We start from the raw sequence: 15677 nt of genomic DNA, 5'->3' as shown, positions 1-15677 counted from the left end.
GTACTTCCAGGGGCAGGGGAAGGGACTTCTGGTGGCAAAGGTCAGGAGTTAGGGGGTGGGATTTCTGATTACAAGATGGTGACTGGGGGTGGGGCATCTGTCAAGGGGCGGTGCTACCAATGCAGCCCTCAACAGCTTGCCAAAACTCTGTAAGCAGCCTTCCACCTGAAATAATTGCCCACTCCTTGCTTAAATTCATAGTGAGGGGTTGGCATTAGAGAGCTGTGTGAAAACTCACTGCTTTTATGTCCTTAATGGTGCTATTTGTTAGGGCCTTATAGCTTTGGTATCACCATTTAGAGACAGAATAGCCTGTACACTTCTACTCCCAGCCAAAGGCTGCTGGTCCATCTGAGCTTTGTTGCTGTAAGTGCTAGAGGCCCTCCTTTTCAAAGCTGTTTAAAAAAAAGTCTAAAAAGCTCAGAAGAGTGTATCATGGGACTGTTTTTTCTATGGCCTTTTTAATGAGCTCAGTGATAGGCTGCTGCTGCTGTTAAAATATTCCAAAAGAGCAAAAACAGAGCACAAACATCAGAGCTTTTGGGAAGAATAATGGATATTCTTTCCACTGCTTCTTTTGTGTGAAAAAGCCAAAGCAATTTAGTTTTCTATGTGAAACCTATTTACAGAGCTCTATTGAACGTTCTGCTGTCTGTCATGGATAGAGGGCTCATATGAAATACCGTCAACTGCTGTTTATTTTTGTTTGCTCAGGTGTTCTTTTTTTCTTTCTTCTCATCCCCTTCCTCTCCTCCTCATGAGCCACATGAACAAGGAAAGCTCTTACACAGCCACAGTAGGGAGCAAGGAGCCTAGATATACAGATCATCATCTAACCCAGAGAAGGCTGAAGGAACCCTTTGGAGGCATAGGCTCAGATCTCAAGTTGCAGGTAGGTGAGAAGCATACTTTGAGGCAGGGGGAAAGTAGGAAAACACTAATGGAAAAAAATAGTTCCACAGTGAGAGAGTGTGAAAAGAGTAGGACTGCCAACCTTAGAGAGAAGGATGATGGGCTATGAGAGAAGAACAAAGAAGAATGACTGGGACAAGGAAAGAAGGTGGAGAGATTCTGTTCTCCCTGTATCCCAATGCAGACCAGAACAGGAGTATTTTAGAAGAGGGGAAGGTGGCAAGTGTGCGGGCTGGGCGCGAGCCGGGCCCTTTTTCGTGCTCTGCATGGGCTGTGGCCAGCAGCCCGGGCACGCAGGGTCAGAGAGAGGAGGCGTCAAGCTAGAATTAGGCACAGACTCGCAGCGGTAGATTTAAAGATTGTTTACTTACACCGGAGATGGTTGCGGTGCAGGCTGGAAAACTTGCTTGAGTTGCGGTTACAGACAAAAACAACACAAACGGTCACGTGGAGTTTGCTAGGCTCCACAGAAACAGAGCTCCGATGCTCTGGACAAGCGCGCCACCAAAATAGGAACTTCGTAGATACGTCTTATTAAATTATCGCTCGAAGACGGGAAGAGGTGGGCGATGGATCAGGTCGCCAAGCTCCTCTGAATCTCACACAGGGGTCTTTATTTCCCTGCTGTGTACCCAGAGTCCCCACAAGATGAATGTGGAATCCTCTTCGGCTTGGGCGGAAACTGCTCAAGCCTCTTATACGGCTAACAGGCCAATCGCTAGCCGCCACGTGGGAATAATTTAGAACTAGCCAATAGCGGGACACAAATTTGCACGCGGGTGGCGGGAACTCCTTTGCACCGTGCATTTCTCTTGCAACTTGAGCAATGCACTTTGCAAAGGAAGCTGCAAATAGGCGGGAAACTCTTCCTTGCACCGGGGTTCTCCTCTGCAGCAGAAAACTCTACCGTGCAACGAAGCTGTAATTTGGCGGGGATAATTCTAGTGCCGAAGCACACACAAAATCATACCCTTGGGTTATGACAGCAAGTTCAAAAGAGAGCAAGCAAACTTGGTCTCCAACCCAGTGCTCAGTTATCTTACAGGAACCACTCCTCCATGCCATACCACTGAGGCCAAGAGTTCAGTAGGACTGGACATTTCTATGGAGAACAACCACATCCAGAGTTGGCAGAGTAACTATGTTTAACAACAGAACTTATGTAGGGATGCAAACCCTCTTCAGGGCATAAGCTGGCTGTTAGTTATGGAAGGCAGAATCCTTGGAGATAGCTGGCTCATAACGGCCTACTGCAGGGTTTCTCATATCTTTCCCTGAAGCAGCTGGCTATTCAGAAACAGAAGTATAAAATTACCCTTCAGGGTCAGACCACTACCTGGGTGGATCTAAGCCAGATTTGTGTTATATCAGTGCTGTGGCAGTTTTGTGACTGACCTAGCCTCCCAACACATATAGCTGCTCAAGGGGTCCTTGCAGAGGCTGGAGGCCTAGAGATGCCTGAGAGTAGGGAAGTTCCAAGTTCTATTAACTCCCATTGGAGTTAAGCATCAAACCTACCTCAGCAATTGTCACAATCCTGCCAGGGAACTGTTTTTTAAGGTATCTACCTAACTTTGAAAAAGCTGGTCCTTAGGCACAAGCTAAAAGCTTTAAGCATAACAGTAATCTATTGGCTTTACTGAAACTGAAGCACTGTGCTTGCCTGCTGTCCAGTAAGAAGATGCAATTCATTGCAAGCTGAGAATTAAGTTTGTGCTGAAGTATGTTGCTAAATCCTGGCCTCAACAGAAATGGAGGCTTGCCCTTTTGGAGGGCCCTTATTAAATCGGGTGGAAGACATGTTGGCCAAGTGATGTGTTTGGGAGTCGCATTAGCAATGCCTATATTAAGGAAAGTGGTCAAGTTTTAAAACATTTTAGCTACAACTTGAGGTCACCCCTAGCTTCTTTCTCACCTCTTGTCTACACTAGCTTAGTAAATGTATTACATAAGATATGTTAGCTAACACAGCCTATTATCAGTTTCTAGAGAGATGGTGATTATGGCTATTTGAATGTTGCCCATTGAGGCTAGGAATGAAGTTACACATAAATTGGTATAAGTGATTGAAAACCCGTTCAAATCTGTAACACAACAGAAGTTCAGTGCACATAAGCCACTTTCAAAATGGCCGAAAATGGTTTAAGATAAACCTGGATGGATGTAGTATCAGACCCAACTGATTTAGATTAAATCATTTTATTGAACTTCTTTCCCAGATCCCCTGCAGATTCAAGTTAAATCCCAGGTCCCCCAGCATCCCAAGATGCTTAGCACCTCCCTCGCAAACCTCTCCTTGTAGGGTGCGTAGGCTAGCCTTGGCCTAAGCTGTCTGCTCCAGCTGAGCAGGGAGGTGTGCTCTACCTAGCAGGCCCTGGCTTCTGGCCTGAGCCACTGCAGGCATGTGGCTCCCTTTTGGGAAGAGAAAGGGAATGCCTGTTCACTTGCTTATTGGTTCAATCTACATAGCTTAGACTAACCTGTGAAGATTGAATCAATTCAGCCTCAGACTTTGACTTCTGTACTTAGCCTCTGTGTTGAAAGCTGTTACAGTAGAAATTTTTATCCATGCAGTTAATACCTACAAGAGGTATGCGATTTCTTGTTTTTTGTTTGATTGTTTCAGTGGCCTTCCAATGCTAGTAAAACCTCTTGAACAGACAGAGTCATTAATGACACAAGAGTGCTTTCATTACCATGGCTTACTTAGGAGAGTTGCTGGTACAGCTCTATCAGCTATTTTTTTTTCTAGTAGAGACCTAGCCTAATTGATTAGACTTTCAAGATTTTTATCAGGGCTCTTCCTAGCCCTAGATTCATCCCAGGTGTTAATCACACAGAACATTATTAATTAGATTCAGAGCAACAATCCACAAGGGACATTCCAGCCCTAATTACAGAGCTTTGTTGTTTGGTCTGATGTCTCCCTTTTTAATTTAGGAACAGAAATGAGCAGATTGAGACAACAGAGAAAAAATGGGACATATGCAAGAGACTGGGGTAAATTGGTTTGTAAAGCTACCCAAACTCACTTAACCTTCTGTGCATGGTGAGGAAAGCTGTTCTTCAAAATGCTTTTATTGCCTGCATGATAAAAGTGCTAATCAAATGCTGATTAAAGGTCACCATTAAGGATAATTTGTGAGGAAATAGAGGGGGGAAATCCCTTCAGTATAAGCTACAGCCTTGAAGCATGTGTATTTTCTGTTTTTGCAATTCACTGGGAAAGTATAAAAAAAAGACTTTGAAGAGCAAGATTAGTTGTGATGTGGGGGGGGAGTTGGGAGAGGGAAATAATTGCTATATCTGAAAACAGTTACTATGGTAGCAGCATTCTCCTTGCTGGAGCAAAGATGTTGGGGACCAGCATTCCCTTTTTCAGATGCATGCGGGTGCACATTTAAATGCTAATGTTTATTTTAACCTTGTCAGCATAACCTTGAAGCTTTGGGATGGGAGAGCTTTAGGGAGGGAAATAGTTTCAGAGCAGGAGAAAGGAGGAATCATTCCTCTCCTTTGCTTGAGCTTCACAAAATTTCCCTTCAACCAGATTATTTCTGTAGTTGTTATCTGTCGCCTTCATGTATAAACACAATAAAATCGTGTGTACACCTACTTGAAGAATTGACAGGGATCCTACCCATCATGACTGGGGCAAGGGCTGTCAGGCCTAGTGCTTAGAAACCTGAGTCCAGAATCAGGACAGGGTCTCAGCTGAAGTCTGGAACCAGTGGTCAAGTTAGTGTCTTGATGAGCAAGGTATGGCAGGAAGAGACCAGGGTCAAAGACCCAGAATCAGGAAGCCACAGATCATGTCAGGACCAGGAGCTGACAGTCATTGTTAGGAACAAGCAAAAGATCAGAAGCTAGAGATGGTTCCAGGAGTGTAGGAATTAGAGACAAGGCAACACACTGAGCTCAGACTGCTGTGCAGACAGCTCACCACGATCTGGCCTGCTGGCTTTGAGACCGTCTAGGGCAGGGTTAGTTTCCTGCAAACACAATGGCCATTGATGTGCTGCCAGATGGGTGGCCCATCTCCAGCTGGAACATCTACTGCAGACTTAGATCTAGATGGGTGAACAGGCAGGCTTGGGGCCTAACGAAGGCCCTTCCCATTAGCCAGCAGGGAGGGCATGTATCTGGACTACCATATTTATAGTGAGGGTGAGACAGGATCCCTGTGCCAGTAGTGGGGGAAGGCCATCACCCCTTGGAAGCATGTAGGAAATCAGTGGATACTGAACAGAACAACTCTGCCTGGAGGTGTGAGGTGAGCAAGGAGTGGAAGTAGTGCCCGCCGTCACATTTCCCCACCCCACCCCTCCATGCTTTCACCTTCTGGTGACGCAAATAGTCTTTCTGGCTTGGGCCAGGAGAAGGAAGTAGCCGGGGGATCTACAAGCTGCATAACTGAAGACATGATTAGCACCTATAGCTAATAGTTATTTCTTGCAGGAGATTGGAAAAAATCACAGGTTTGTTCTCATGATGTTTCTGAGAAATGACACTGGTCTTAGCTATTGGTCCACTGACCAAGAAAGTAGGAGTGTGAGCCCTCAACTACACCTTGTACCTCATCTGCTGATCTCCCAGACTAGCAGCATTACATTCCCACAGGAGTCCTGCCAGGTTCTATTGCTGGCAATGCCTTTGCAAGTGGACCTATTTCCTCTACTGCTTAACGTACGGGTTAGCTGAATTTTGCACCAATGCAATAATTTCTGCCCAGTCTACTGACAGCCTCAATCAAAACTGCCTGGAGGGATGAGTCTGTTATAAAAAGCTCACACCTTCCCAAGTGCACAGCTGCTGGCATTTCCTAGCCAGGCCTTCTTCTCGAGTCTCCCTGCTAGTCTTGCGTGACATATATTGATTTTAATCTGTGGGTATCTGGAAAGCAGGAGTGTCTAGTTGACAGGGTGTGTATTTTTGCTGGTCCCCCCCATGTGCTGCCTTTTTAGCCTTGCTTTTCCTCAACTCCAAGAGATCCCCTGGGTTCTTCTTCTCCAGGCTAGTCTTTTCCCTTTGAAGCTGGTACCTTTCAGAATAGGCTCAGCATGCCGCTGGCCTCCTTTGTGGCTTAGGCGTTCCTCTGTTTTTTCCAGACTTACTCCAGTCAGTTTTCCAGAGTCTCACTCTTTTCTCCTGCTCCAGCCAGAGCCCCTGCTTTCTCTGTTGTTGCTGGAGTCCTTCTTCAATATTGCACTTAGGGGCATGGCCTTTAGCCTGTCTGACTCCTCCTTAAGGGGCCCCATCCCTTCCCTGTAATGGGGATTGAAGGGGCCCCATTATGCATCACCATTCCTCATGATGAGCAACTCTGAGCCTTATGGGTAATGATGTATAATCATCTCACTCTGATTAATGCACACAAGAAAGGGGAAACAATTGAATTTTAAAGATATGGGCAATCTGCTAAGAGCCTCCTCATCCTGATCTTGGGTGGGCAGGGCTTGTGAAACAATAGCACAAATCAAGTATTCTGCTAGGAGCTGACTGCCCTACTGGGTTGATGCAAAGGACCTCCATGTCAGTGAGAATCACTCAGGCCTTGTGTAAGTTAGCAAGGGAAAGGAATAACCAACGCCATTCAGGAAAGTAAGCAAAAGAGGGTTTTTGAGGCAACAAGCTCTATTAGCTTAAATGCAACTTTCTAAACTGAAGGAAAGGACAAAATCTTTTTTTTTAATGTATCTTAGGTTCTGACAACTAGCTCGATTAAAGAGAAATAATAATCGCTAGCAACCTAGGGAACAAAAGGCAAATGGAATGGCTTTCAAATCTCTTCCATCAAGGCAGAAAGGTTGTCTTATTATTACCCTTAGCCTCTTCACAGCAATTTCTTCTCTTCTGCATATAAGCAACAATTTGTCATCGTAGTTTAGTCACTAAAAGACAGACATATCTGAGAAAATACTTTTCCTTCCAGTTCCCTTTTCCACACAGAGATAGATGATGTCTCTGGATCAGGGAAATTTCTACTACTTCAGAAGCACATGCCTTCTAATCTGGATTTCCTGAGCTCCTTGTGACCCTCATGAGACTAAATTAAAGTGTTTCCAGTAACACAGGGGATAGACATGAGGGTTTAATAAATTTTCACCATGATTTTGCTCATATGGTCAATAAGAGTCATTGGCATTACAGCTAACAGTGAATACAATATGTATATTTAGTACTGTGCTACTGTAAAGGGACGTACTTGAACCATGGATCCCCATGGTGCTATTTTAAAATCCATTTTAGCACACTGCAGTCTGGGTTGGTGTCTCCAGATTCCTTGCACTACTCCCAGGCACACTGCATTATGAATCTTTTCTGCACTGTATTGTGGGATAGCTCCCGGTGGCCAGAAAAATGATAGCAACAGGAGGTTAAACTCTCACAAGCCCTCCCAACGTGTGTGAAACTTCACTTGCTTGCCAAGGTGTTCTCTGTTACCATGGAGGAAACTCAGAGGTACCCTGCCTTTCTGCTGGTTATTGAAACCAAAAAGCAGATCCTCAGGTGTTTGACCAATCAAGTTCCATGGCAGACTGGAGTCAGGGAGAGGTTTCATTGCTGCTCAAACTGTTGAGACAGAAGGACCTGGAAACATACTGCTTGCGGCTGGGTTAACTGAAGGCATTAAGATTTCTAGTAAAGGAAAGAGCTTAACTGGAGGTTCTTCTTCCCCAAATGCATTTATAGAGAATGGATATTAAGGCTGAAGACTTAACTGACACACACCAAACTGTCTTAGAAACAATAACAAGGCCTGACCCTAAACCACTGGATCTCCCCATTAATGGCCAGGGAGCTTGATGTTGACACTTGTGGATAGCCAAAAAGAAAAAGCAGTTTGGAACTGCTGGAGATCTCCAGATTCCCAAAGGTTTCCTAGTGAAAGGAGATCTCTGTCACTACCTGCTAGTGATTAAGGAGAGCAATTGACTGGGCCAGGCCTAATTTCCACATCAGCTTTGAAACAGTTTGGGGTTAATGCCAGTGCCATGGCCAGCCAAGCCTGGGGACCAAGGTTGCTATGTTCAAGTACAAGCCAAAGTCAGAGAGGAAGACCACAGTTCAGAGACAAGATAAGCCAGGAAACCACGAGTTCTAGAGGTAAACAAAGTCTATGAGCAAGCCAAGTCAGGAAACCAAGAGATCAAAGCGAGGGCAAAGTACACAAGCAAGCTAAGTCAGAAAACCAGGAAGTCAGAAATCAGCCAGACTTACCAGAAGCACAAGTTCAAGTCAGGAAGAACTCTGTTATGCAGATACTTCCTGGTCCTCTCCCTGGTCTTGCATAGGAGAAGTGCAGAGTCAAGTAACAGAAGCCAGCTACTCATGTACTGGGGAGTAGATAGAGGTGAGGGTACTGATGGAGGCTTTGGGGAAGCCTCATCTAGCCTTTGGGAAAAACAGCAGGGTGGTGGGTTAATTTAGACTGGTTTGCTAATCAGACCAAGGCCCAGGGTTTGAGGCTGATGGCTTGATGTCGGGGTATTTTGGTTAAAAAAGTTAATTTTTGAGGGGCGGGGGGCCATATGCACTGACTCCATGGGTGCTCTGGGGCTCAAGCACCCACCGAAAAAAAATTAGTGGCCACTCAGCACCTGTGGAGCCACGCTTGCAGATGTTAAAAAATCAAACAAACAAAAAAATACACTTAACCAGAAGAAGCCACACATTACTTCAACCTGGCTCTGCAATGTCTGTAAAGATCAGGTGCTTCAGCAGGGCTTTTTGGCACTTCTAGCTAAAGCTGATTGAATCAGCTTTTAGATTGTAACAGACCACCAGTGTGGGCTCACCAGATTGGCTTGAGACACTTACCCTGGGCTAGAAACAGTGCCCATGAACTCTGAGCAACCCCAAGGATGGAGCAGGGGAGCCCTGCCCTGTGGAAAAGGAGAAGCCAATCAAAAGGGGTTTTCAGTCCCCTCATTCGCATGGAAGGGGGATGGCCGGAGCTGGGGGCCAGCCACCCTGAGCCCTGGTTGGCCGGTTTGCAAGTCAGGGCGGGACTGCCAGAGGGGATAAAAGCTGCAGGCGAATTGATATGGGGGGCTGCTGACTCCGGGGAATGATGCAGGAGGCCTAAGAAGAGCTGGGGTGAGCTGACCCAGAAAAGGGAGCAGAGCAACTCCTCTGAAGAGCCTTGAAGGCCCTGGGAGAAGAAGGCAGCAGCAGTAGGCCGTGCCTCCAGCCCTACAGCAGAGAGGGAGCAGCGGCAGAGCGCCAGGACCAGGGTCTGCAGGAGCCTACTTTGTTGCTTGCCTTTTTGGTTGCCAAGGAGGGTAACCCTTCAGCCTCCCCTGGTTGGCCGGTTTGCAAGTCAGGGCGGGACTGCCAGAGGGGATAAAAGCTGCAGGCGAATTGATATGGGGGGCTGCTGACTCCGGGGAATGATGCAGGAGGCCTAAGAAGAGCTGGGGTGAGCTGACCCAGAAAAGGGAGCAGAGCAACTCCTCTGAAGAGCCTTGAAGGCCCTGGGAGAAGAAGGCAGCAGCAGTAGGCCGTGCCTCCAGCCCTACAGCAGAGAGGGAGCAGCGGCAGAGCGCCAGGACCAGGGTCTGCAGGAGCCTACTTTGTTGCTTGCCTTTTTGGTTGCCAAGGAGGGTAACCCTTCAGCCTCTGGGGGGTTGGGGTTTGATACAATTTGATTGCTGCAAACCAGAAGAGCTTAAACTGTTGCAGTCTGTCGCTTATTGGGAAGCCTGTTGGAGCTGCAGGGAGTGACCACCTTGCTTCCTTGTGGTAGCATCTCAGCAGTGGCTGAAAGCTGCCAGTTACCCTACCTGTGGTTCTTGAGTCAAGGGTTGACTAATGCATTCTGGTATGTTTTGTGATTCTGGTTATGCCATTTAAGTTCACTTGTAAATAGCTTTTCCTATTATTCTTGTTTTGTAGATAAAGTGTAAACAGTTAAATCAGTTAAGCATTAGACCTTCTTGGGACCATGGGTTGCTCTGGGGGGAGCAGGGGCTGGCTGGAAAGTAAATTGGTGCTGGCCAGAAGCCCTGCCCCACTCTTGCCACACCATCCCTGATATTGGGTAGGGGTGGCAACTATTGGGCCACTACCTGGGTTACAAGATAAATGTGCCAAAAAAGCCCTGCTAAAGTGCCTGATTTTACAGATGCTGCAGAGCCAGGTTGAAGTGGCATGCTGCCTCTTCTTGGTATGCATGGGGCTTGGCACTGCTTTACGCCGGTTGTAGGGGGGCAGTAATAACACGGTGTTGAGACCAGACAAAGGAACAACACCAAGCGTGCCTGAGAGGAGGCACATACTTTGGTACAGTTGAGTGGCAGTGCCTACTTACAAGGTGTGACAAGTCTGGTTTTTGCAAGGAGTGCCTCTATGGAAGTATCTCTGAAGCAGATGACAGTGCTGAAATAGCTGGGACTAGGCTATGGGGACCATCAGCATAACAAAGGGATTTCAGTGGTAATCATCCTTCTCAGCACCAGAGCTATCATTGCTGGAGCAGCCCATACAGCAGGTCTTCTAGGGGCTGGAGATGGAGAGCAGTAGAGGAAAAGAAGGAAGTGTGTAATCCTAGGTTGCCTGGACTCGTGATAGACCTCTCAGCATGACAGGAAGGCTGAGATTAAAACTACTGCTAAACCATCTTGGAGATGTGTGACAATCTCACTTCATAAGTATTATTGATTTAGCAATTTCCCAACATTTTACTGCATCCTACTTCCCAATCAAGAAAACTATTTAAGTCCCTGAGCCCTGTGATTGGAGTGGAGATACACCATCTATCAGAAGTACCTGAGAATATTCAGATTTCCCAGCTTTCTGCGTGGAGGTTCAAATTGGTGTTCCATTTCCAGAAGATCCTCTAGATACCTCAACTTGGCCTTGTTTGCTTCCAACAACTCCTGGCAGAAAGGTTACATTAGCTTGAAGAGCACAGGATATGCCAGACAACTGGTTTCTGAAGGTGCTTTGTATGTGATAAACTATTGCCATTCATCAGTCTTGAAGTTACCAGCACACAGTTTCATTGAGTTACCCCTTGTTCTTCTATTAGGGGACAGGATCCTAATTTACCTTCTCTGGTACATATTTGAGTTACACACATGAATGTTTGACATTTGCTTATTTGTGAAAAATGAATGCTAAAAGTAGGCGTGATGATTTGTTTCAGGAGGGCTAGTGCCCATTCTCAGAGCTCAGATATGACACCTTGAAACTTCTCTGACAGCCACACCTAACGAACTTAGGGACTAGGCAACAACAAGTTGCAAAGACCTGTGTTCAATCCTTCTGAAGTGTTCAAACAAGTCACACCAGAATTCACTGAATAATGTCAAATAACGAATGTGAGAAAATTGCAGTCTCGTCGCGGTTCTTTCAGAAGCAGAAAATGAGGTTAAATTTATCAGAAAAAAGATTCTGAATTACTGAATTTGTTCTGGTCAGCAGCTTTTTGAAACGCAGGAAGACTGAATTGTGGATACATAAAGAGTCTCAAAACATGCAATGCTCCTGGCACAATATACCTTTTAGTTTGCTGGTGAAGTGACAGGCTTAGGTAAGTTCTCTGAAGGTACTTAAGCCAAGGTCTGTGGATCTAAACATGTGACCCTTTGCTATGAAGCTGAAGGTAGTTTGCTAGCCCTAGACCATCAGCTCCCAAAGTAGGCATTGTGACCCCATGTGGTCACAACACTCACGAGTGGGGTTGCCAGCTTGATGGAAACATACTACAGAATTGGACATGAAACAGTAAGTGAGATTGTGAGCCTGGAAGCATAACCCAAAGTTAGGTTGTAAGCATGGAAGTTGGGTTGTCATTGGAAAAGTTCAGAAATCACTGCACTAAACTGAAAGATCTCTTTACCTGGACTGGCTGCTGGGGACATCCTTTGGGGCAAAGTGGATTATTCTTGCCTGATTGTAATCTTTAGACACAGACAAGGAAGAGTTTTGGTCACAGAAATGATGGCCTGAGGATGCTTGCAGTGTTGTCAACTCTCATGATTTTATCATGAGTTCCTTATTCAATGTTTTTCTTATTGCCCCAGGTCTTGGATTCAAGCAGCTCTGCATGAAACTGTCAGCTTTCCCTTAAAAATAAAGTACATTGCCCTCAGAGATGTAAAGAAAATCTTGAAAACATGACTCAGTTCCACCCTAATGCCACAACAGCTAGAGGGTAAAACAATTTCCAAGTTTACCGTTTTCTTCTAAAAAAAGGTCTTATGAGTGCTAAGCCAATCTTGCAATATTCTGAAGCCAGTTTCATGATTTTTAAATGCTTGGAGTTGGCAATACGGTATTTAACACCTCAAGAGTATTGCAGCTGACATTTCTCCAAGATCCTGCTCCTTTACCTTCAGATAAAGATAACTCATAACACTATTTGTAATAGCACCACCTGGTGCATTCCATCAATGTTATACTGGCATCATCCATCAGAGCAAATTTTATAAGCTAAACTTTTATATTTTATTTTTAATGATGACATGTGTTAGCAGGTAATCTTATTTCCAAGCAAAGCAGCAACACAGATATATTTCGTATGAAATATGGATATGAGAAATAATAAAGTTCTAGCCTGATAAGCCTCTCTGCAAACTGTATTTCTAACATATCTTAATTTAAGGAACAATATCTGTCTTCCACAGCAAAAATTATTTCCCCAGTTCCTTCTATTTAGGCTTCTTGTATGGTTGGTATTTATCTTATAAATGCAGTAAAAGTGGAGATAATTTTTTTAAAAATTTGCACTATTTTATACTGGAGAATGATCCTAGGAACCAATACAATATCAAATAATATAATGAGGCTTTCCATATAGCCTATGGTATATTTGACTTCATTTTGTCCCATTTTGGTCTCAAAGAGACCTGGAAGATAAATATCCAAGGCAGTATGTTACATAAATTGATTCAAATATCAGATATACAGTACTTACCTATTTTAAATTTTGGATATCAGACATACCTATTTTCATAATGACTCATCATTGAATCCCTAAGGATTTTTAACCGCCAAAACCATGACATTCATGATCTCTAGGGGTAGGGACAGAAGTCACACATAAACCAGTTTAAGTCATGAGAAACTAGTTTAAACCTGTAACAGAACAGACATTCAGTGCACATAAACTAGTTTCAAAATGGCTGAAACTTGTTAAGATAAACCTGGTTGGATGTAGTATCAGACTTAACTGATTGAGCTCAAACTGGTTTATGGACCTTCTGTCCCAGACCCCTTCCTGGTTTAAATTAAATCAGAGTCTCCCAGCATGCCAGCATGCTTTGCAACCCTGGGCTGGCCTGTGCTGTCTGCTCTAGAGGGCAGGGCTAGCCCTGCCCCTCTGCTCTCTAGTCAGATCAGGGGTGGGGGCATAGCCAGATGCCAGCCGGTATGGTCCCCTCAGGTGACGGGGGTGGGAGGGGGTTTATTCCCTCTCCTCTCCTCCCAGGGAACCCCAGCCAGGGTCTGCCTAGCCAGGGCGGAGCAGCCCCTGTCACATTCCCCCCTGTTTGCTGCTCTAGCAGCAGGGACGGGAGCATGGCCAGATGCCAGCCCAGCATAGCTTCCTGAGGCAAAGGAGGTAGGGAGGGCATTTATTTCCCCCTCCGTCCCCCCTCCTCCCAGCTGGGGTCTGCCTGGCCAGGGTGCAATAGTCCTTGTCGGGTCCCTCCCCCCTCACCCCTCCAGTGGCAGGGGCAGGGGCATAGCCAGACTGGTCAGCATGGCCCCCTGAGGCAAAAGGGGCAGGTAGGGGGTTTATTTCCTCCCCACTGCCTCACTGGGGCACTGCAGCTGGGCTCTGGCCAGGTGGGGTTCCTGAGGTAGAGAGGGGAGGGAGGGGGGAATAACCCTCCTCCCTGCCCCCTTCACCTTAAGGAGGCTATGCTGGCTGAGATCTTGCCACACCCCTGCTCCTGGAGCGGTGATGTGGGGAGGACCCTGACAGGGGCACCAGCCCCTGTCATGGTGTCCCAGGGAGTGCAAGCTGTGCTGCGAGCAGGAGCGGGGTGGACAGAGCTGCTGTAGACTGCATGGGGTGAGCGGTGGCAGCGGCAGGCTCGGAGGGATGGCTACGGAGGTTAATTCAAATTTTGGGTTGGCCATAGCCCCTTAAGCCCCACTAGCGCTGCCACCACTGCTGCTCGCCAGGCAGAGTCTGCAGCAGTTCTACCTGCCCTGCTCCCTCCCACATGCAGCCCCGCCACCAGGAAGAGGCTTGTGCTCCCTAGGACTCCGTGCCCCTGTTGGGGTCCCCCCTGACTCTCCTCTCCAGTGGCAGGAGCAGGAGTTTGGGCAGAGGTTGGCCAGCATCACCCCTTGAAGCAAAGGGGGCAAGAGGGGGTTTATTTCCCCTCCCCCTCTCTCCCCCCGGGGAACCCCAGCTGTGCTCTGCCTGGCCAGGGGTGAGTGGCAGAGGCAGCAGCTGGGGCTGACATCCCAGCTGCGGTTCCTTGGTGGGAGAGGGGAGGGAGGAGGGAATAAACCTCTCCCTGCCCTCTTCACCTTAGGGGGCCATTCTAGCTGGCATGTGGCAGGAGGCCAGGTTCTGGCCACACTCCCTCCCCCTTGCCCCCTAAAAGCTTAGCAAGGGATGCTTCTTCCCTTCTACCCTCCAGGCACATGCTGGCTGGGGTCCTTGCAGGCCAGGGTGAGGATTTAAACCCCTCGCCAATCATAGTCAACCTGCCCAGGCCTGCATGCTGCTACTGGTTGATAGCGAGTGCTGCATTCTGAACATAACTCATGGGTACATAGGACTCAAAGGGCCTACCTGGTTTCTTGAGTCCACTCCCTGCTACTGCAGAGCTATAGAATCAATGTTTGGTGTTTAGTCCAAAGCAGGATCATCCACTCAGGCTCCTCCCACTCACCACAGCCACCAATGCAGCTTTAAGAAAGAAACAAAAAAAGAATCCAACCAAACAGAAAACTGTACCAAAACAAAAATTAAAAAATTAAATAATCTCCAGAGCCTCCAGAAACCTTAAAAACAGCCTCTCTGAGGTTGCTTCTTTCTATCCCATTAGGGAACAAGGCAAACCTCTAGGAGCTGTTCACTGCCATTCTGAACGGCCTTAAGGTCCTGAGGCCTCTGATCCAAGACCCTGCAGTCAGAATCCGCCAGAATGGCCATCCTTCTTCTTTCCTAGGGAAAAGAGAAGGATTCTGGACACAAGGCTAATCAGAAATGCCTCTTTAGCTAGGCCTTGGTAAACCATTTGGCTTTCATCACCACTTTCTCCTTCAGAATCAGGAATTGAGCTGCTAAACCAGCATGTCTTTTGCTATTACCTGGCTCTCAAATGTGTGCAAATCGTTCCTTTCAGGAAGAATTTGAATCCAGATGATAATCTTATCCTGTTTTAATTTGTCACTGACAACTGCTATCAACAGCTTGGGTTCCCTCTGTCTTTGCAAATAACTTTGATGAGGTTGTGAACAGAAAGGCTGGAAGTGACACCCTCTTTGTTATAGCTGCAGGTCCCTTCAACTCTGTTATATCCAACAGTGAAAGGACTTGGGAAATATAAGCTAAGGAAAGTCCTTGTAGGGGCCCATTAAAAAGGGCAGCTGAGACATCTCTGCTGTATTATTCTAATTCAGAGAGAGACCCTTATCACACAGTACCACAGCATTCTCACCCAATGGATATGTCTGCAAGTCTTGGTTTTCAGAAGATGTTACCTTTCAGGGGTGAAAAAATAACAGGATTCTGATCCTCAGACATGAAGTCACACTGCCTTTGGGCTACAACCCTGAGCAAAGGGTGGTATAGA

Source organism: Alligator sinensis, unplaced genomic scaffold (assembly GCF_000455745.1).
Source record: "Alligator sinensis unplaced genomic scaffold, ASM45574v1 scaffold233_1, whole genome shotgun sequence".
NCBI lineage: Eukaryota > Metazoa > Chordata > Crocodylia > Alligatoridae > Alligator > Alligator sinensis.
The sequence above is the reverse complement of the archived record's forward strand: the minus strand, read 5'-3'. Positions refer to the sequence as shown.